The sequence below is a fragment of the Ipomoea nil genome, unplaced genomic scaffold (assembly GCF_001879475.1).
Source record: "Ipomoea nil cultivar Tokyo-kokei standard unplaced genomic scaffold, Asagao_1.1 scaffold3104, whole genome shotgun sequence".
Classification (NCBI taxonomy): domain Eukaryota; kingdom Viridiplantae; phylum Streptophyta; class Magnoliopsida; order Solanales; family Convolvulaceae; genus Ipomoea; species Ipomoea nil.
In genome coordinates, this window is record NW_017619532.1 from 1,737,350 (window position 1) to 1,758,855 (window position 21,506).

At 37.2% G+C, this 21,506-nt stretch overlaps 3 non-coding genes across 3 annotated transcripts; all 3 read right to left on the reverse strand.

Annotated features, from left to right (window-relative positions):
- Nucleotides 1-2,486: 2,486 nt before the first annotated feature.
- TRNAS-UGA lies at nt 2,487-2,568 on the reverse strand. Its single transcript has one exon. It is a non-coding gene; the product is annotated as a tRNA-Ser (tRNA).
- A 99-nt stretch (nt 2,569-2,667) lies between these two features.
- On the reverse strand, nt 2,668-2,749 carry TRNAS-UGA. Its single transcript has one exon. It is a non-coding gene; the product is annotated as a tRNA-Ser (tRNA).
- Nucleotides 2,750-6,795: 4,046 nt separating this feature from the next.
- Nucleotides 6,796-6,877, reverse strand: TRNAS-UGA. The gene has a single exon. It is a non-coding gene; the product is annotated as a tRNA-Ser (tRNA).
- Between the last annotated feature and the right edge of the window lie 14,629 nt (nt 6,878-21,506).

Here is a 21,506-nt window from a genome sequence, read left to right on the forward strand (position 1 = left end):
GCGTTTGTCTAATTCTTTATTATCTGTTCAGAAGTTTGCATCCGATAATAAAGTCTTTTTTGAGTTTCACCCCTCCTTTTTTGTTGTAAAAGATATCAATACCAAGGAAATACTTCTTCGGGGCAATAGTTCGGGGGGACTATACACACTTTCATTACCTAGTTCGTCTCCGTCAGCGTTTATTTCTGCTCGTGCCTCGGCTTCCACTTGGCACAATCGTCTAGGTCATCCTCATAACTGTGTTCTTAGCCATATACTTCGTTCTTGTTTGGTTAGTGGGTCTCGTGATAATATTCGTTGTCATAATTCTTTATGCAATGCGTGTCAATTAGGCAAATCTGCCCGTTTTCCCCTCCCCCGTGTTGCTTCCTCTAGTTCTCAAGTCCTAGATCTTATTTACACAGACATTTGGGGTCCTGCGCCCACTTTATCTACTTCTGGCTTCCGTTATTTTGTGATCTTTGTGGATGACTATTCCCGTTATACATGGTTCTTTCCTATGAAATTAAAGTCTGATCTTTATGTCATCTTTGATAAATTTCGTACTCTTGTTGAACGGTCCTTTAATTGCAAAATAAAGGCCATTCAGTCTGATTTAGGTGCTGAGTACAAAAAGTTGCATTCTTTGTTTGTTCAATTAGGAATTCAACATAGACAATCCTGTGCCTATACACATGAACAGAATGGTCGTGTTGAACGAAAACATCGTCACATTGTTGAAACTGGTCTGGCTCTTCTAGCTCTGATACCAGATGAGAACTGATTGTATTATATTTTCTGAACTTAATTACAATGAGATCAGATGATGTGAATATATAGAATAGAGAATCACAGTGTGACAATGATAAGAAGTAGAGAGTCACAGTGCGACAAGGATAAGAAGTTCTAAACAGACTCATATACATAGAGTCCTAATAGATGCAACGTTGACGATTATCAGGACCTTGCCCTTGTACATGCAAAGATCAACATCATTTCCTTTGGCATCATTTCACTCATTGACACAAAGACTTCTTGGCAATGATATTGTATAGGAAAGGAAAAGAGTGTTAAATACGTCACTAAATTTATTAATTTTGTATAAATAGGTCATTGAATTTAAAAAGTATACGATTAATTAGATCATTAGACGAGTAATATATATGTAATTGGAATTTTCTTTTTTCATTTTTTCTGGTAAAATCCAATCATATTAATTACATTGTATGTACTAAGACTGTCATTTCTTCTATAGTATTAATTGGGATGAAAGATTGTAATATTTTCAACTTAAATTGTGTTAAAAGAAATAATAAAAATGTGTCAATTGCACATATTTTGCTTGTTTGATGATTCGATTGTACACTTATTTAAGTTCAGTAGCCCGATTGCATAAAAACAATAAGTTTGACTTATTTGACATGTGTTCCTACCATATACAATTTTCATGTAATAACTCAATTTCGTTGAAAAATAGAAAAATGACATTTTCTACAAGGTCATACAATTAACTCATTCTAGAAGCTATCAATTGACTTTTTTGGTTTGAATTGAGCAATCTAGGCTGGTTTATTTCTTTGGGATCCCTTTATCGGCTAGGCATAGGGTCACCAAATTCGTCAAACGTCACCAGACAAGTTTTATTTAGAACGCCCCTACAAATAGCAGAATAAAAAAAATATGACATTTTTAGTTCTTATAAGAAAGGATAATATTTTTTGTCCCTCAATTATATTGTCGACACTTATTATTCAACAATTGCCTGTAAAATAACTTTTTAAACTTATTTAGTACTTCGGACAAAAAATCACTTCGCAAATAATTAAGAGATAAAAGTAACAACAGCCTAATTGAGGGACAAGAAGTGTTATTTTCTTTCAAATGTAGAAACAAAACTATCATTTTCCCTAAAATTATTACCTTATTTGGTTAGAATGTAAGATTCTTGACACATTAACAACCATGATTACACAAAATGGCATGAGAAACATGGGCATAAACAGAAGGTTTATACAACAAGAGAGCAGAAAAAAGTAAAGCTTATCAGAAAGGGTTACTGTGATCTTGAATATGCCTCCCCTAATGGCATCCCATCCAAGACCAAAACAGGATTACATTAAACACACAAAACATAAACATAGGACCTAAAACCAGAATCATGTACCCCAAAACATTCAGCCTAAAATCTGTCTCAGGACAAAACCAGAAAACATTTCAGCCTGCTAGGAAGGCGGTGGAAGAAGTTGATAGGCAGCCTGTAGGAAAACCTCGGGTGTCTCAGTGTATATCCCAATCAGGGCTGCAATGATCTGGAAAGGAGTAACGTAGTGCTACAACTAGGCAAGATGTGAGAAAGATGGCTAACGAGCATGAGGAACAGGATGTGCACGAAAGATTCAGGGCTGCAATGATCTGGAAAGGAGTAACGTAGTGCTACAACTAGGCAAGATGTGAGAAAGATGGCTAACGAGCATGAGGAACAGGATGTGCACGAAAGATTCATATGGCGTCGACAGCAGGGTTCAAACCTATGCGGGCGTAGCCCAACAGATTTCAAGTCTGTCTCCTTAACCACTCGGACATATCGACGGCATTGTTTCTTACTCCATGCGAAACATAAAAGAGGGTTTTTGTTACAACAAAAACAAAGAAAAATATGGAAGCTAGGTAGCTAAAGGATTCATAGTGAGTCAACAGCAGGGTGTGAACCTGCGCAGGCAAAGCCCAACAGATTTCAAGTCTGTCTCCTTAACCACTCGAACATATCAACAGCGTTGATGCCTTTTGTGTGAGTATCTTAAAGATTATTATTCAACTCTTACAAAAGAGCCAACAAAAAAACATAAGGGAAAATGAAGAAGTTTTTTAAAAAAAAAAAAAAAGAAGGAAAATAAAGAAAGAATAATAGTTGGAAAAGGAAAATAAAAAATACTGAGTTTGTTCCGACCCAAAACTTCCTTAGATCTTTTTTTAGATTGAAATTCTTCTCTCTTCTTTATTCTAAATAACGCTCCCTTTTATATGACTGATTACAAAGATTTTTAAACTAAAAATGATTAATTATTTGATAGTTTCTAAATAATTAATCTACCAAAACTAATTCAAAAAATAAGAGTAATAAGTTAAATAACTACTCCGTATTTAGTAATTTCTAAATAATTATTTAGTAGTTTCTTAATATCTAAATTATGTAATGTAATGTAATAGTAATAAAATAAGACTTATCATTACACTCCTCCCGAACATCAAGCTTGCCTGCAAGCTTGATAACCTTGCGCATCACATAGTCAACATTTCTCACGATCAAATGGCCTCACCAGCCAAAAGAATTGCAAATGGAAAAGCCATAGTTGGCATTCTAAGGATCAACTGACGAGCCAACAATGGTAAAGAGGACCCTAATCTTGGACATCCTTTGAATGAGTTACTTGGAACCACCATGTCGGATGATGAGTGAGACCCCAAAGATGAAGACTGACCCATACCATTTGACACAACCATGAAATGAGATGGGGCTGTAGAGTGGTGAAATAACCCTCCCATGTAGTGGATAGTTTTTGGAAAGGGCACAACTTCAATTTCTGTAAAATCAGCAGCCTTCTGTGTTGAATCAACATGAGACTGATCGGTTGAAATATTAGCTTGCATCGCTGTTTCCGGATTTTGAATTCTAGGCAGCAAGAATTGTTTCTGGGCAAGCAATTTTCCCAGAATTTCTTCCAGCAATGGCTTTGTTTTTTGGGGAAGGCAATTTTTTATTTCGGCAGCAGCTTTCTGGTTCCTTTCTTAATTTGCTTAGCTGTATGTTGCTTCTCCTTATTTGTTTGAATGGTGTAGTGTAATCCATTACCTTTCCTTCAATTTCAATTTTGATTGCATTGCAATATTGGGTTAGAGTGCTTAGCTAGTGAGGTTGATTGTTTTATTTTAAAGAGCTTAAAAGTATTGGTTTCATCTACCATTTATTGCAGGTTACAATGAGTTGCTAATTGTCTTGTTCTAGGAATTTGATAAAATTAAAGTGAAACTCTTGTGTCACCAGTGTTCTATTTTGCTAATTGGATTGAGTTTTATCCTTTTGTCTTATCATTTTAGGGCTTATTCTATACCATAGCCCATATAGAAATTTGAAACTCGAAAGACAACGGATGATTAATTTGAAAGTTAAGGACAAAACGTGGTGAAATCACCAAACTCAAAGGACCTCAGATGACGTTAACTCATGAGCAAAGTAGGTTGGTTTAGGGTCACAAGGCAATGCCTTCTTGGTTTGAGTCGATCAACTATAGACAAATTAGGTTGGTTTAGGCAGGATGAGCAGAAAAACTAGACCGACTGAAAATCGAACAACTTGATATTTTGATTTTCAGTTCAGTTTTGGTTTCGATTATTAAGGTTAAAAAAATTCGGTTTAGTTTTTTAGGAGAAAATCGAAAGCCGACTGAAAAACTGAAGATTAATCTAATAAAAAAAAATCTGACTTCATCCCATTTATATTTTGTAAGTTCACAGTCTATCAAGATAATTTTAATGACTTATTAGATTGCACTGCATTTGTTAACCATATAATGTATAAATATAGTCTATCTTACTAAACTACTATTGTACTTAAGGACATTAATTTTAATTCATTATAAATACTAAAATATTGTCTGTTTGTTTTTTTTTTTTTTATAAATAATTTAGTCCTTTATTAGCATTAAGTTAAAAAAAATAAATAAAATAAAATAAACTATTTTACAAAAAAAAAAATAATAATAATTGGTTATATTTAACTGACTGAACACATCGATTTCAATTATATATTGGTTATGAAAGTTGGTCGGTTGGTTATGAAGGTTCGGTTAAAATTTTGGTTATTATTTCAGTTATTAATCGAAAACTGACCGAAACCGACCAATGCTCACCTTTAGGTTTACGATCACAAGGCAAGATTTAGTAACCACAATGTTACAAGTTCACTTCTAATGGGAATGGCCTATTGATCTTGTTGGTTTAGACCGATCAATTATGGACATACTGGGCTGATTTAGGATCACAATGCGGGATTTACCTGCACGAACCGATTTGCTGGTTACTCAATAGCAGAATCATCAAATTTGTTAATGAAGCCTCAATATATACCATTATGATGCAACGTTGACAATTATCCGGACCTTGCCCTTGTACATGCTAATAAGATCAACATCATTTCCTTTGGCATCCTGCGCATCATTTCACTCATTGACACAAAGACTTCTTGGCAATGATATTGTATAGGAAAGGAAAAGAGTGTTAAATACGTCACTAAATTTATTAATTTTATATAAATAGGTCATTGAATTTAAAAAGTATACGATTAATTAGATTATTAGACGAGTAATATATATGTAATTAGAATTTTCTTTTTTCATTTTTCTGGTAAAATCCGATCATATTAATTACATTGTATGTACTAAGAATTGTCATTTCTTCTGTAGTATTAATTGGGATGAAAGATTGCAATATTTTCAACTTAAATTATTGTGTTAAAAGAAATAATAAAAATGTGTCAATTGCACATATTTTGCTTGTTTGATGATTCGATTGTACACTTTTTTAAGTTCAGTAGCCCGATTGCATAAAAACAATAAGTTTGACTTATTTGACATGTGTTCCTATCATATACAATTTTCATGTAATAACTCAATCTCATTGAAAAATAGAAAAAATGACATTTTCTACAAGGTCATACAATTAACTCATTCTAGCTATCAATTGACTTTTGTGGTTTGAATTGAGCAATTTAAGCTGGTTTATCTCTTTGGGATCCCTTTGTCAGCTAGGCATAGGGTCACCAAATTTGACAAAGGTCACCAGACAAGTTTTATCTAGAACGCCCCTACAAATAGCATAATCAAAAGAAAAATGACATTTTTAGTTCTTGAGCTATAAGAAAGGATAATATTTTGTCCCTCAATTATATTGTCGACACTTATTATTCAACAATTGCCTATAAAATAACTTTTTAAACTTATTTAGTACTTCGGACAAAAAAATCACTTCGCAAATAATTAAGGGATAAAAGTAACAACAGTATAATCGAGGGACAAAAAGTATTATTTGAGGGACAAGAAGTGTTATTTTCTTTCAAATGTAGAAACAAAACTATCATTTTCTCTAAAATTATTACCTTATTTGGTTAGAATGTAAGATGCTTGACACATTAACAACCATGATTACACAAAATGGATGGCATGAGAAACATTGGCATAAACAGAAGGTTTATACAACAAGAGAGCAGAAAAAAGTAAAGCTTAACAGAAAGGGTTACTGTGATCTTGAATATGCCTCCCCTAATGGCATCCCCTCCAAGACCAAAACAGGATTACATTAAACACACAAAACATAAACATAGGACCTAAAACCAGAACCATGTACCCCAAAACATTCAGCCTATCTGTCTTAGGACTAAAACCACAAAACATTTCAACCTGCTATCTGTCCTGGCAGGAAGGAGTTTATAGGCATGGAGCTGAGGGCAGCGAAACCTCGGGTGTCTCACTGCAATGATCTGGAAAGGAGCAACGTACAGCACGAGTGCTACAACTAGGCAAGATGTGAGAAAGATCGCTAACGAGCATGAGGAACAGGATGTGCACAAAAGATTCATATGGTGTCGACAGCAGGGTTCAAACCTGCGCAAGCATAGCCCAATAGATTTCAAGTCTGTCTCCTTAACCACTCGGACATATCAACGGCATTGTTTCTTACTCCATGCGAAATATAAAAGAGGGTTTTTGTTACAACAAAAACAAAGAAAAATATGGAAGCTAGGCAACTAAAGGATTCATATTGCGTTGATAGAAGGGTTTGAACCTGCGTAGGCAAAGCCCAACAGATTTCAAGTCTGTCTCCTTAACCACTCGAACATATCAACAACATTAATGTTTTTTGTGTGAGTATCTTAAAGACTATTATTTAACTCTTACAAAAGAGCCAACAAAAAAACATAAGGGAAAATGAAGAAGTTTTCAAAAAAAAAAAAAAAGAAAAGAAAAAAAAAAGAGGAAAATGAAGAAAGAATAATAGTTGGAAAAGGAAAATAAAAAACACTGAGTTTGTTTCCGACCCAAAACTTTCTTAAATCCTTTTTGAGATTGAATTTCTCTCTCTTCTTTATTCTAAATATAACAATCCCTTTTATATGGCTGATTACAAAGTTTTTTAAATTAAGAATAATTAATTATTTGATAGTTTCTAAATAATTAATCTACCAAAACTAATTCAAAAAATAAGAGTAATAAGTTAAATAACTACTTCGTATTTAGTAATTTCTAAATAATTATTTAGTAGTTTCTTAATGTCTAAATTATGTAATGTAATGTAATAGTAATAAAATAAGTCTTATCATTACACCCCTTCTTGACATCAAGCTTGCCCACAAGCTTGATAACCTCGCGCATCTCATAGTCAACATTTCTCACGATCAAATGGCCTCACCGGCCAAAAGAATTGCAAATGGAAAAGCCATAGTTGGCATTCTAAGGATCAACTGACGAGCCAACAATGGTAAAGAGCAGGGCCGGATTTTAGGATTTTGTGGCCCTATTCTGGTAAATAACTGAGGCCCTCCAAAATCGTAATTGTTAAAATTGTCATATGCAAGTTTTGAACCTTTGATATCTAAGTTAAAATATAATAAATACACATTTCTACCATCTCTTCATAGAACCTTTTAAGATTATTTAAAAATCGTTAATTTTTATTTCTAAACTAGATAAGTAATAATTAAATATTGGGCTTATAAAATTTGGGGTCCTTCTAAAATTGGGGGCCCTGTGCGGTAGCCCAGCTTGCACAGCCTAAAATCCGGCCCTGGTAAAGAGGACCCTAATCTTGGACATCCTTTGAATGAGTTAGTTGGAACCACCATGTCGGATGATGAGTGAGACTCCAAAGATGAAGACTGACCCATACCATTTGACACAACCATGAAATGAGATGGGACTGCATGTAGAGTAGTGAAATAACCCTCCCATGCAGTGGATAGTTTTTGGAAAGGCACAACCTCAATTTCTGTAAAATCAGCAGCCCTCTGTGTTGAATCAACATGAGACTGATCGGTGAAAACGTTAGCTTGCATTGCTGTTGTCTCCGGATTTTGAATTCTAGGCAGCAAGAATTGTTTCTGGGCAAGCAATTTTCCCAGAATTTCTTCCAGCAATGGCTTTGTTTTTTGGGGAAGGCAATTTTTTATTTCGGCAGCAGCTTTCTGGTTCCTTTCTTATTTGCTTAGATGTATGTTGCTTCTCCTTATTTGTTTGCATGGTGTACTGTAATCCATTACCTTTCCTTCAATTTCAATTTTGGTTGCAATACCTAATGCTTGATTATGATGCTAAGTACAATGTTTAGTACTTAGTGATTATGTTAATTGCAATATTGGGTTAGAGTGCTTAGCTAGTGAGGTTGATTGTTTTATTTTAAAGAGCTTAAAAGTATTGATTTCATCTACTATTTATTGCAGGTTACAATGAGTTGCTAATTGTCTTATTTTAGGAATTTGATAAAATTACTGTGGAACTCTTGTATCATTAGTGTTCTATTTTGCTAATTGGATTTAGTTTTATCCTTTTATTTTATCATTTTAGGGCTTATTCTACCGGGAAAGCGACATATATGGTCTGGTGTGGACTAAAAGGACTATTTTGTCATTAATTTTTACGACACAGATGGCGGAGAGTAACGGAATGAGTACGGTCGGTAGAAATTAGAAATTCGAAGGACCACATAATCACATATAGTTAAATTGAAAGTTAAGGACTAAACGTGTCGAAACCACCAAACTTGGATGACCTCATATGGCATTAACTGGAGCGTTATGCTGTGCAACCGCGTGTGAACCATGCATGGTGCACACGGTTGCAAAAACGCCGTCGTTTTGACGTCCGACTTAAAAAAATAATAATTCAGAATTGCATAACTACACATCCATAACTTCATAACTATAAATCCAGAATTGCATAACTACACATCCATAATTTCATAACTATAAATCCAGAATGTGAAATTATAAAATTATAAACATATGTTTATGTAACTAACGGCAATCGAAATGTTTTTTTTTTTAAATTTAAGTAAAACGACGCCGTTTTTGAATCCGTGTGCACCATGCATGGTGCACACGGATGCACAGCATAATTTTCCGCATTAACTCATCGGCAAACTAGCAGGGCCGGTCCTATCATTTTATAAGTCCGGTACAAAATAAATAACAAGAGCCCTCAATATAAAACGTTAAAAGATTGTATGAGTTAATTGAAAACAATTAAATGATAATGACGGTAAATATGTTACCGGATAATATTATATGAATAACAATAGTTGTATAAGTGAACTGAGATAATTGTATTGCTAAGTGTTCAGTCTTTTCAGTACAGAATATGGCGTGTCCCTTGCTAGCTAAGGGGAGTTCTATTTATGCTAGGTCCTAACGGTAACAACATGAAGAGTCATAATTGGGGAGCTGAGGCTAACGACAATAACATAAAGAGTCATGAATGAGGCGCTGAGGCTTTAATTCTCTCCCTTCAATGCAATGAATGGTCATAATGTTTCCACCCGTTGGTGTTCAGCCCGTTGGAGTTCTGCCTGTTGGAATTCCACGCGATGTCGGGTTAAATATGGTGTCGGGTCAGGTGCTGCTAATGATCCGGATCGGGTGCCAGCACCATTATCCTGTCACCAGTCCCCCCTACTCCTGAGTTTACGGATGTGTTTGAGTTGACTTGGGAGTAAAGCTGAATTTGCTTGATATCGTGCAGAATCCCGGTTGATCCCGAGTATGTGATTTTATTTTCCAAATCACACATGAATTTTTATTTTTTTTTATGCTGGCCGAGACGGGCTGCGGCTTAGGCTGGCCGAGGTGCGTGCCTCCGGCCGATCACGGCCGAGGCGTCGCCTCGACCGATCGTGGCCGAGGCGTCGCTTCGACCGCTCATGGCCGAGGCGTGCGCCTCGGTCGATCGTGGTCGTGGCATCGCCTTGACCGATCGTGGTTGAGGCGTCGCCTTGACCGATCGTGGTTGAGGCGTCGCCTTGACCGATCGTGGTTGAGGCGTCGCCTCGGCCGATCGTGGCCGAGGCGTGCGCCTTGGCCGATCGTGGTCGAAGCGTCGCCTCGACCGATCGTGGCTGAGGCGCCGCCCCGCCCAGTGGCCGAGACGCGGGCCTCGGCCTGGCCGAGGCGTGCACCTCAGGCCCCCGGCCGAGGTGCTGCTTCAGTCGGTTGCTGAGGTGCTGCGCCTCGGCCTGGCCGAGGCGTGCGCCTGGCGGCCTTTTTTTTTTTTTTTTTTTCCGGCTGAGGCGTTGCCTTAGCCGGGTTTGGCCGAGGCGTCGCCTCAGCCGTGGGCGCTGGCCGAGACGCGCGCCTCAGGCCTTTTTGCGGCTCGGCTTGAGGCGCTGCCTCAGCCCACGTTGGGTCGAGGCGTGCGCCTCGGCCTTGATTTTTTTTTTTTTTTTTTTTTTCTACAACGCGGCGTCGGCCGGCTTTTGGTTGATCGAAAGTGGTGTTGAGAACCTTTTATTTGAGCAAAGTAACCTGGGCAGACCATGATTACAAAATATTGTTTACAGGTCTGGGCGGACCACGACTTCAAAGTATTACTTATAATATCTAATTAAATGTTCTTAGTTCCATACCCGATCGATCATCCTTGCAGATGGTGTGGACTTGTAGGTCCTTTTCGCCAATCTTTTTGCATGCTTTTACGTAACAACTGCGTGCTGCTCGCTGGTCTCCTCTGACGACTCCTATCCCACTCGGAGTAAGGAACTTCATACACAAGTGTTTCACCGACACTATGGCCTTGAGGTCCTCCAGTGCCGGTCTCCCCAAAATGATGTTGTGCACACAAGTGAGTCTTACCACGATGAATTCCACGTCAAGTTTGCGAATGTTAGGGCTCGTGCCTATCTCCACTGGTAAGACCACTAACCCTTCCGTCTCCACTGAATCACCTGTAAATCCAAAGAGTGGGGTACGTACTTCTTTGAGCTGGTTCCTAGGTATCCTAACTTGGTGAAGGCATCGTAATACATCACATTGACTGAGCTTCCCGTGTCGACTAAGATGCGGCGGACAATGACATTGTTGACGTCCATCTCAATCACCAGGGCGTCATGATGATGGGGTAACGGGCCCTCTGGGAGGTCATCATTAGAGAAGGTGATGGCCTCCTGTCTATGTTTCTCTTCTCTAGGAAGACTCACCACTTCTCTCACGTATAGCTGCCGGCTCCCCTTCTTTCTTTTCGCAGGCGTGTCACCCCTGCGGGTCCACCATAGATAAAGTGTATGGTGTGCTTCTTTTGTCGTTTGGGCGCCACTTCGATTTCTTTCTCGCTATCATTCTGCTCAAATATTTGGTCGTGTTCTCTTTTTTTTGGCATTCGAGGTGGACGGCTTGGTGCCATCCTCATTCCTCCAGACATTTTTTGGTGGATTGTGTTGCGGCTGTTGCTGCTGCTTGGATCGCTTGACGAAATGTCGGAAGTAGCCCAGCTGGATGAGTTCTTCTATTTGTCTCTTCAAAACGTGACACTCATCTGTATCGTGGCCGGTTTGCCTATGAAACCTGCAGTACTTTGTTTGGTCCGCCTTCGAGGAGACCTTCATGCACTCCTCGGGGAATTCTACCATTCCCATCTCCTCAGCTTGCTTTAGAATGACACTGACGGGATGGGTAAGAGGAGTTAAATTATGCAAGGGGACCAGGCGAGGTCGTTCGTGGTTTCGGACTTTCCCTGCGGTCGGGTGGTTCGAGAGTGGTGCCTGGCTGGGCGGACCCGCTTTCCCAGGCTTCCCACCTTTCCTACCATCCTCTTCGTCCTTCTTCTTCCTGTCGACGTCCTCTGCTTCGGCATAGCGGCTAGCCGTCCTTATCAGATCTTCGTAAGAGCGGGGGTGGTGGGCGTTCAGCTGCTTGTGGAAATACCCTGATCTTAAGGCATGGATAAATATCGGGATCCCGCCTTGGAGTTGAAGTCGTAAACATTATTAACTTCCTTTTTCCATTTTATCAGGAAGTCTTTGAGGCTCTCGCCTCTATCTTGCTTCACTACATAGAGGTGAGAGAAGGGTTTCTTACGCTATATGCTACCGGAGAAATATGTCAGGAAGCTCTTGGACAACTCCCAAAAGTTTTGGATCGACCCATCCGGGATGGTGTTGAACCAGTCTTGGGCCGCTCCATCCAGGGTAGACAAGAACGCTCGGCACATGATAGCGTCCCCTGCCCCGATCATTACCATAGCAGCCTTGTACCTCGTCATGTGGACACGTGGGTCAGTGACCCCCGTGTAATCCTTTGATGGCGGGCAACCTAAAGTCCCTCGGCAAAGGTACGTCCATGATGCTTGGGGAGAATGGTGCTACCATCCGTACCTCGGGTTCCGGCGACTGCTCCCGTGCCTCCACCCTTCTTGCTAACTCCTTGATTCTTCTCTGCAGCCTCTCGACCAGGGCCGACTCATCAGGGTGCCGGCGCGGGGCCGGCTGCCGCTCCTCCAAGTGTCGGTGTGGAACCCGCTCATCAACGCGTCGCTTTCCCGCCGAGTGCCGACGCGGAGCCAGCTCTTCGACGCGTCGCTCCTCCAAGTGTCGACGTAAGGCCGACTCATCAACGTGTTGGCGTGGGGTCAGCTCCCGAGACTCGCCTACCTCCTCTGTGGGTGATCTCTCGGCTTCTCTGTTTTCGTGTTGGCGAGGACCTCTAGTAGAGGATCCCTCGGCCCGTGATCCTAATCTTTGCCGCACGGGCGCCCTCTGTCCCAATCATTCTGGTGCAAATTGGGAAGGGCCTGGTTGTCGTCTGGCCGGTCCACTTCTTTGGGTCTCTACCCCTATTTCCTGGGGCTGCGGCGGGGGCACTTGGCCTTGCAGTCCCACCGCCACTTGGTTTAGCGCCGCCGTCACTGCTTGATGAATGGTCGCCTGGAGGTTCACTACTTGGTTCGCCCCTCCATTGTTGAGTTGGTCTCGAAGGTCCCCGGGCCTCCCGTTGTTGAGCTGTTCTCGGAGGTCCCCTCCGCGATTGTTGGTGAGTTGGTCCCGGAGGTCACCTGAGGCATTGCCATTGTTCACGTTGCGGGAACCATGGGAGCTGTGGGACACCATTCTTTCAAGCTTGCTGTTGAAAGAGGAATGAGTTGTGTGTGTCGTAGCAGGCTCTCAATGAAAGCACCAATGACGGTAAATATGTTACCGGATAATATTATATGAAAAACAATAGTTGCATAAGTGAACTGAGATAATTGTATTGCTAAGTGTTCAGTCTTTTCAGTACAGAATATGGCGTGTCCCTTGCTAGCTGAGGGGAGTTCTATTTATGCTAGGTCCTAACGGTAACAACATGAAGAGTCATAATTGGGGAGCTGAGGCTAACGACAATAACATGAAGAGTCATGAATGAGGCGCTGAGGCTTTAATTCTCTCCCTTCAATGCAATGAATGGTCATAATGTTTCCAGCCGTTGGTGTTCTGCCCGTTGGAGTTCTGCCTGTTGGAATTCCACGCGATGTCGGGTTAAATATGGTGTCGGGTCAGGTTCTGCTTATAATCCGGGTCGGGTGCCAGCACCATTATCCTGTCAGATAATTTTAAATTTTTGTAAATATATAATTTTTTATTAAAAGAAAAACCCATTTTAGAATAGTTTGGAGTAGCGTTCATTCAAACTTGGCGGCAAATTATATTGTGCAACCGTGTGTACCATGCATGTTGCACACTGTTCTATGTTCATAATTACTTAATTATATGTTCATAATTATAAATCTATATATTCATAATATTTGAACTTCATATTCATAATTATTGAACTCTATATTCACAATTACAGAACTCTATGTTCATAATTTTCGATGTCCATATTCCCAATTGTTGAACTCTGTATTCACAAATCACAGAACTATATGTTCATTATTTGATAACTATACAGTTTAGAAATTATGAATCTACAGTACAGAAATTATGAATCAACAGTATAGATATTATGAATCTACAATATAGAAATTATGAATCTACTGTATTTAAATTATGAATCTACGGTTCAGAAATTATGAATCTACAGTATATATTTTATGAATTTACAGTATAGAAATTATGAATCTATAGTATAGAAATTATGAATCCAATTATGTGCGCATCTTGCATGGTGCACACGGTTGCACAGTATAATGCTGGTCCCCTATATAAAGTGTAATTATAAATTAATTCAATGTTCGCTAATATATATCTATTAAGTGAGATAAGTATATCAAATAGTTGTAATTGTTAAGTACATTTAAAATTGAGTTAATTACTGAAAAGGTCCTTTGACTATAGCGAAATTACCAATTTGGTCCCAAGTTAACGGTTGACTAACGGTCAAACAAATGTAGGACCAAATTGGTTAAAATTTTAAACTTGATGGACTTAATTGGTCAAAAAAATAGTCAAGGACCAAATTGGTAATTTCGCTATAGTTAAGGGACCATTTCGGTAATTGACTTTAGAGGTGGGCAATTCGGTTCAGTTTTTTCGAAACGAACCGTACCAAACTAGTTCGATTCGGTAATATACTGAACTAAATGGTAATGGATTCTTGTATATCGAACGGTTCGGTAAAACTCGAACCGAACTAAATTGTTCGGTAAAAACCGAACCAAACTGAATACCGTTTGAACTTTGGATTGCTATTTTATTATATATTAGACTTTAGATTTGGACTATGTAAATACAATAACACATAATATATAATTTTTTATAACAAGCTATAAAGAAATCAAATAAAATATTTACAAGAGATACCCGTGAGAATATGAGTTGAACTTAGATTTACTTTTTATTTATTTATTTATTTATTTATTTATTTATTATTATTATTATTATATTATAATATATTTTTAAAAATCAAATGGTGTTTGGTTCGGTTCGATTTTTTACCAAACAATTCGCTTAGGTTCGGTTCAATTTTTTATCGAACCGTTCGGTATACAAGAATTCAATACCGTTCGATTGTTCGGTAGTTCGGGAAAATCGAACCGAATTGCCCACCCCTAAAGTTAATTACCGAAATGGTCCCTTGACTATAGCGAAATTACCAATTTAGTCCCAAGTTAGCGGTTGACTAACGGTCAAACAAGCAGATGACCAAATTGGTTAAGACTTTTAAAGTTGAGGGACTTAATTGGTCAAAAAAATAGTCAATGACCAAATTGGGGTAATTTCGCTATAGTCTCAGGACCATTGCGGTAATTAACTCTTTAAAATTAATAAATAATTTTGAAGTCATGAATTCAAATATTTGCATATGCAAGCATTTTTTAAGTTCATAAAAAAAAAAAAAAAAAAAAAAAAATCAAGCTTGGGGGCCCCTCCCAGTGTTGGGCCCAGGGTGGGTGCCCATCTCGCCCACCCTTAGGGCCGGCCCTGCAAACTAGGTTGGTTTAGGGTCACAACTCACAATGCAAGGTCTTCTTGGTTTGAGCCAATCAACTATGGACAAATTAGCTAGGCTGGTTTAGACAGGGTGATAGACATATTTTACACACATTTTATGTACATCTCTATAATATTTTTGCATTAGTTATTTATAATTATATAGTAATTATTTATTTTTAGAGTTTAATAATTAATTACTTAATTAAGTGGTATAATAATATTTAGTAATAATATGTTTTGAGCCAAACAAGTCATTAGCAAATTAAACTCTTTACTTTTAATTTAATATAAATTTAAAGTATTAGTTCTTGTGTTTGGACCACTTTTGATAAGGATAATAATCAACATTGCTTTTGTTTCTTAATTCCTACAGGTCAAGCAACGTACATGAGGAATTGGTCAAGTCTTCGCCGCACCATTTGTTACATCACACGTTCCCCTCTTACATGCCGCACTAATTTCTCAACATTTAAGTATAAATAGGCCTAGTATTGTTCTTTGGAAGGGCATCAGTTCATTCTTCCCCTCTCGATTATTCTGTAAAGCTGTTATCAATGTCCATTCATTGCTAATTTCTTTAGCTTGGTTTAGTAAATTGAAGCCCCGAAATTGATTATGCTGTAAGATTACTTATTTATTTTTATTATATAATTTTTATGCATTTGGGTATTAAATATTCTTCTAAGTTATTTGAATAGTTGTATCATTTAATTGCTAGGGAGGCCTACTAGTTATTTACTTGATATAATTATTTGCTATATTAGATAATGTTGTGCTACAAATTATTCTAATATTCAGTAGCAACTGGGTTAATTATTGACGGCTTAGTGATAATTGGACTCGGGAAGAATATTTTCCTAAATTAAATGCAACCGCTTGTGCTTGTGTTATTTAGTTTGTCGGTTGTCCTAGTTCCTATTGCTGCTATTAAATTAAATCTATAGCGCTTGTCTTAGGTTATTTAGTAGTTAGGGGTAATTAAACCGCGTGTGCTTTAGTTACCTACAACTAAGGGAAAACGGAAATGAAATAATTTCACGACAAATATTCAATTGCATATTAATTACTTTACTAATCAATGATCAGTGTTAAATTTCGGTGGTGGATCTTTACTAACCAAGGTTTTCTATTATAAGTGCTTTCAATATATTAGTTTCATTGCTTTATTCGATTTATTTAATCTCTTGTTTATTTAAATTATCTTTTACTTAATCTTTATTCTCGTTATTTTCCAAACCCCCCATTATTTCCTTGAGCACAAAAGTTAAACTAGTTACTCCTCGTGGGATCGATCCTTACTCCCGCTACTACGTTTGTAAGGTTTTAATTTGGGAGCCTACGACAGCTCACCAAATTTTGGCACCGTTGCCGGGGAGATTTTCTAGCTTATTTTGTGTTTGTTTATTTATTTAATTATTTATTTTGTTATTTGTTTATTTGTTTTTCATTTGTCCCAAAAAAAAAAATCTTTTCTTTCGTTACTTTACATAATTGATGCACTATCTTTAACGGTTTATGCCTATAACTCGATCTGCTAACAAAGAAGTCTTGCCATACAATCCAGAAATTGAAAGAACTGTACGCAGGTGGAGGAAACAAGCTTTGAGGAAATTAGAGTTTAGTGATCTGGCTACCGATTCTGCCAACTCTGATTTAGAAGAGGAACCCATGGCTCAAAATCAGACTTTAAAAGAGCTTGGAGCTCCAAATTTAGATCACCAACCTTTATGCATCACTTTCCCTGCTCTGGATGCCAATGTGCAATTCGAACTAAAATCTGGATTAATTCATCTTTTGCCTTCTTTTCATGGACTTGCAGGTGAAGATCCTCACAAGCACTTAAAGGAATTCCATGTGGTGTGTTCGAGTATGAAACCCACAGGGGTTACTGAAGAACAAATCAAGTTGAGAGCCTTTCCCTTTTCGTTGAAAGATTCAGCGAAGGATTGGCTATACTATCTACCTTCTGGGAGCATCACCACATGGAATAACCTGAAGACAGCGTTCCTTGAAAAATATTTCCCAGCTTCAAGGGCGGCCAACATTAGAAAGGAAATCTGTGGTATAAGGCAAAACAATGGAGAGTCCCTGTATGAATATTGGGAGCGTTTCAAGAAACTATGTGCAAGCTGCCCACACCATCAAATTAGTGATCAATTACTCATTCAGTACTTTTATGAAGGACTTTTTACAATGGATAGAAGCATGATTGATGCTGCAAGCGGTGGTGCTTTAGTTGACAAGACACCAGACGCTGTAAGAACTCTAATTGCGAACATGGCTGCAAATTCTCAACAGTTTGGCAATAGAATAGTCCAACCGTCTAAGCATGTGAATGAGGTAAATATTTCTGCTCTTGAACAATAAATTTCTGGTTTAACTACTCTTGTCCGTCAATTAGCAGTAGGCAATGTGCAAACTGTAAAAGCATGTGGAATTTGCTCGGTAGTTGGGCACCAAACTGATGCCTGCCTAACTCTTCAAGAACAACCTATTGAACAAGTCAACATAGCTGGAGGTTTTCCTGGACAACCTCAAGGTAAGTATGATCCGTTTTCTAATAAATATAATCCTGGATGGAGGGATCACCCAAACCTTAGCTATGGGAACTCACAAGGAAACCAGTTTGTTCATAATCGTTCCAATTTTCAGCAGTATAGACAACCATTTCCTTCAAGACAACAACCAACCCAAAGCTCTAGTTCAAGTATGAATCTAGAAGATATTGTTAAATCTCTTGCTACTAACACTTTGCAGTTTCAACAAGAAACACAAATATTCCGTCAAGAAACAAAGGCTAGTATTCAAGAAACAAATGCTAGTATTCAAAACTTGGAAAGACAATTGGGCCAACTAGCAACTACGGTTAGTCGGTTGGAAGCACAGAGTTCTGGCAAACTACCCTCTCAAACAGTTGTTAATCCTAAAGAGAATGTAAGTGCAATTAATGTTGAAAGTATGTTGCTGGAAAAGAATGTTGATTTGAATAAGGAAATAAGTGCAGGAAACATTGTCAATAATAAAGAGACGTCCCATGGTAAGCTTTCTTCTTTTTCTGATTATGAACCAGTACTCCCATTTCCTCAAGCTCTTTTAGAACCAATAAGAGGAAACTCAAATAATGACCTGTATGAGACCTTTCATGAATGTGATGCTAATAAATCACTTTTAGATTCTATGGAAAAAGTACCTCGCTATGCTAATTTTTTAAAAGAGGTACGCACTATGAAAAAGAAACGAAATAATGAAAGAATTGAGGAAGTGAAAGTGCAAGAGAATGTCTCTATGGCTAGTCAAAGCAATCTTCCTGAAAAGTGTAAAGATCCAGGTATGTTTACTATCCCATGCATGATAAGTGGTGTTAAACTTGAAAATGTTATGTTAGATTTAGGAGCTTCTATTAATGTCATGCCATATTCTGTTTATGCTTCTTTAAATCTTGGACCCCTAAATAAATCTAGTATAATAATTCAATTGGCTGATGGATCTACTACATATCCTAGGAGTGTGATCGAGGATTTGATTGTTGAAGTTGATAACTTGGTTTTTTCCTGCTGATTTTTATGTGCTTGATATGGAAAATAATAATCATATTTTGTTAGGAAGGCCATTCTTAAAAAATGCAAAAACAAAAATTGATATTCATAGTGGTATGCTTACTATGGAGTCTAATGGTAAACTTGTGACTTTTAATATTTATGATACCGTGAAATCTCCTAGTGATGATAATTTTGCAATTTTTGTTGATTCTTTGAACTTTGCTACATTTGATGAAATTGTTTCGAATGAAAAAGAAAGAAATAATAAATCATCTTTGAGTACTAATCTGCATGAAGGGACTGTTTCTTTGAATACTCATAATCATAGAAGGTACTCAAAAAGACGATGGAAATTTAAAGAAATATCATAAGTCGAGCCAACGACGATAAACAAAGGCGCTGCTTGGGAGGCAACCTAAGGTGTGTTTGTTCCATTTTTTTTTTTCTTTTATTCCATATTCTCATTCAATAACCCTTTTTTCTATGCTTTTTTTATTCAACATTGGGGACACTGTTGATAATAAGTGTGGGGGAGGGGATTTAGTCTTATTATTTATTTGCTTATGTAAAACATTTAAAAAAAGTTTTATTATTTATTTTCTTATTTCAGAATTTTCAAAAATATTTTACTACTATTTTATGTATAAAAAAAAAAGTATTATTTCGAAAAAAATTATATTTTCCTTTCCTGAAATTCATAATGTAATTGAATAAATAGTTTGGCAAAATGTGATTAGTTTGTTAGCATTTCTTGTTTGATATGTAGTGGCTATATTAAGTAAGCAATAAACCTGTGAGTGTTTTGAGCCATTGACTGACACTTCGGTCTTATTTTCTTTCTATTGTGCGATTTCTTCCATAATTTTGTTTCTCTAGAACTTGCCTTGATTTTCTTTTAAAGCTAATTAGACCATGCATGATTCAAGTGTGATTAAGGCCATTATTTGTTCTTGAGCCTCACTAGCCAAATAACCGGTTTGTCCTATGATTTATTTCCCCTTGTTAACCACTTTGAGCTTTATGGCCATTCTTTTCTTTTTTTTGAACCACATTACAAGCCTTTTATATCTAAAAATAATGCCTTCACCCAGCTGAATAACTAGTGGAGCAAATTTTGAATTATTCGTGTAATCTACGTGAGGTTGTGAGGAAGAAGTGTGGGGGAGGTCACTTTCTTGTGTTAATATGATGGAGAATGAGGTGGGTTGTATCTTCATTGCCGATTTGTCACTGGTCTTCTATGAAAAAGAAAATGAAGACAATTCATGATTCCAAAAAAATATGGAAATTGAAAAAATGGAAAAATGGAAAAATGGAGAATATATGTTTGAAAAAGAAAAATATTGCTGAAAATTTATGAGAAAATGAGAAAGAATCAGCAATTGATTTTGAGTTGAAGTTACTTCTAAATAAATGAAGTAAGGGGAAATTCTTGTAATAGTGAGGAAGAATTCTATATTTTTAAGAATGATAGTCATATTGAAATCTCAATAGAATGTGTTTTTTATTGGAAATTGAGGGTGTTGGATTACTTGTATTTATTTGCTCCTCTAGTTTGAAGCTTTTGTTTAAGCTTCTTTCCTAAATATTCCCTACCTTAACCCTAGCCCCATTACAACCTGTGGAAAGTCCTTATGATTTGTGTCATGCATGACTCTTGTAGTGGTGATTGAGAAGATATGCAAGCCTATGGTAGAGCAATTTTATAGGAATGAATATGAGTGAAATTTATACCCATCAAACACTTGAGTGATGAGTGATATTCCTGTGAGGGCTTACTTATTTAGTTCTCTACATTTTCAAATAGGGATGCTAACTTATTAATTGCAGGATGCTTCAGATTGTTGTTCATGATATGTTATGAGTTTTGGGAATTTCATTTTTATTTACTTCGCAAATAATATTTTTGCTTGGGAACAAGCAAATGTTCTAGTGTGGGGGAATTTGATAGACATATTTTACACTCATATTTTATGTACATCTCTATAATATTTTTGCATTAGTTATTTATAATTATATAGTAATTATTTCTTTTTAGAGTTTAATAATTAATTACTTAATTAAGTGGTATAATAATATTTAGTAATAATATGTTTTGAGCCAAACAAGTCATTAGCAAATTAAACACTTTACTTTTAATTTAATATAAATTTAAAGTATTAGTTCTTGTGTTTGTACCACTTTTGATAAGGATAATAATCAACATTGCTTTTGTTTCTTAATTCCTACAGGTCAAGCAACGTACATGAGGAATTGATCAAGTCTTCGCCGCACCATTTGTTACATCACACGTTCCCCTCTTACATGCCGCACTAATTTCTCAACATTTAAGTATAAATAGGCCTAGTATTGTTCTTTGTAAGGGCATCAGTTCATTCTTCCCCTCTCGATTATTCTGTAAAGCTGTTATCAATGTCCATTCATTGCTAATTTCTTTAGCTTGGTTTAGTGAATTGAAGCCCCGGAATTGATTATGCTGTAAGATTATTTATTTATTTTTATTATATAATTTTTATGCATTTGGGTATTAAATATTCTTCTAAG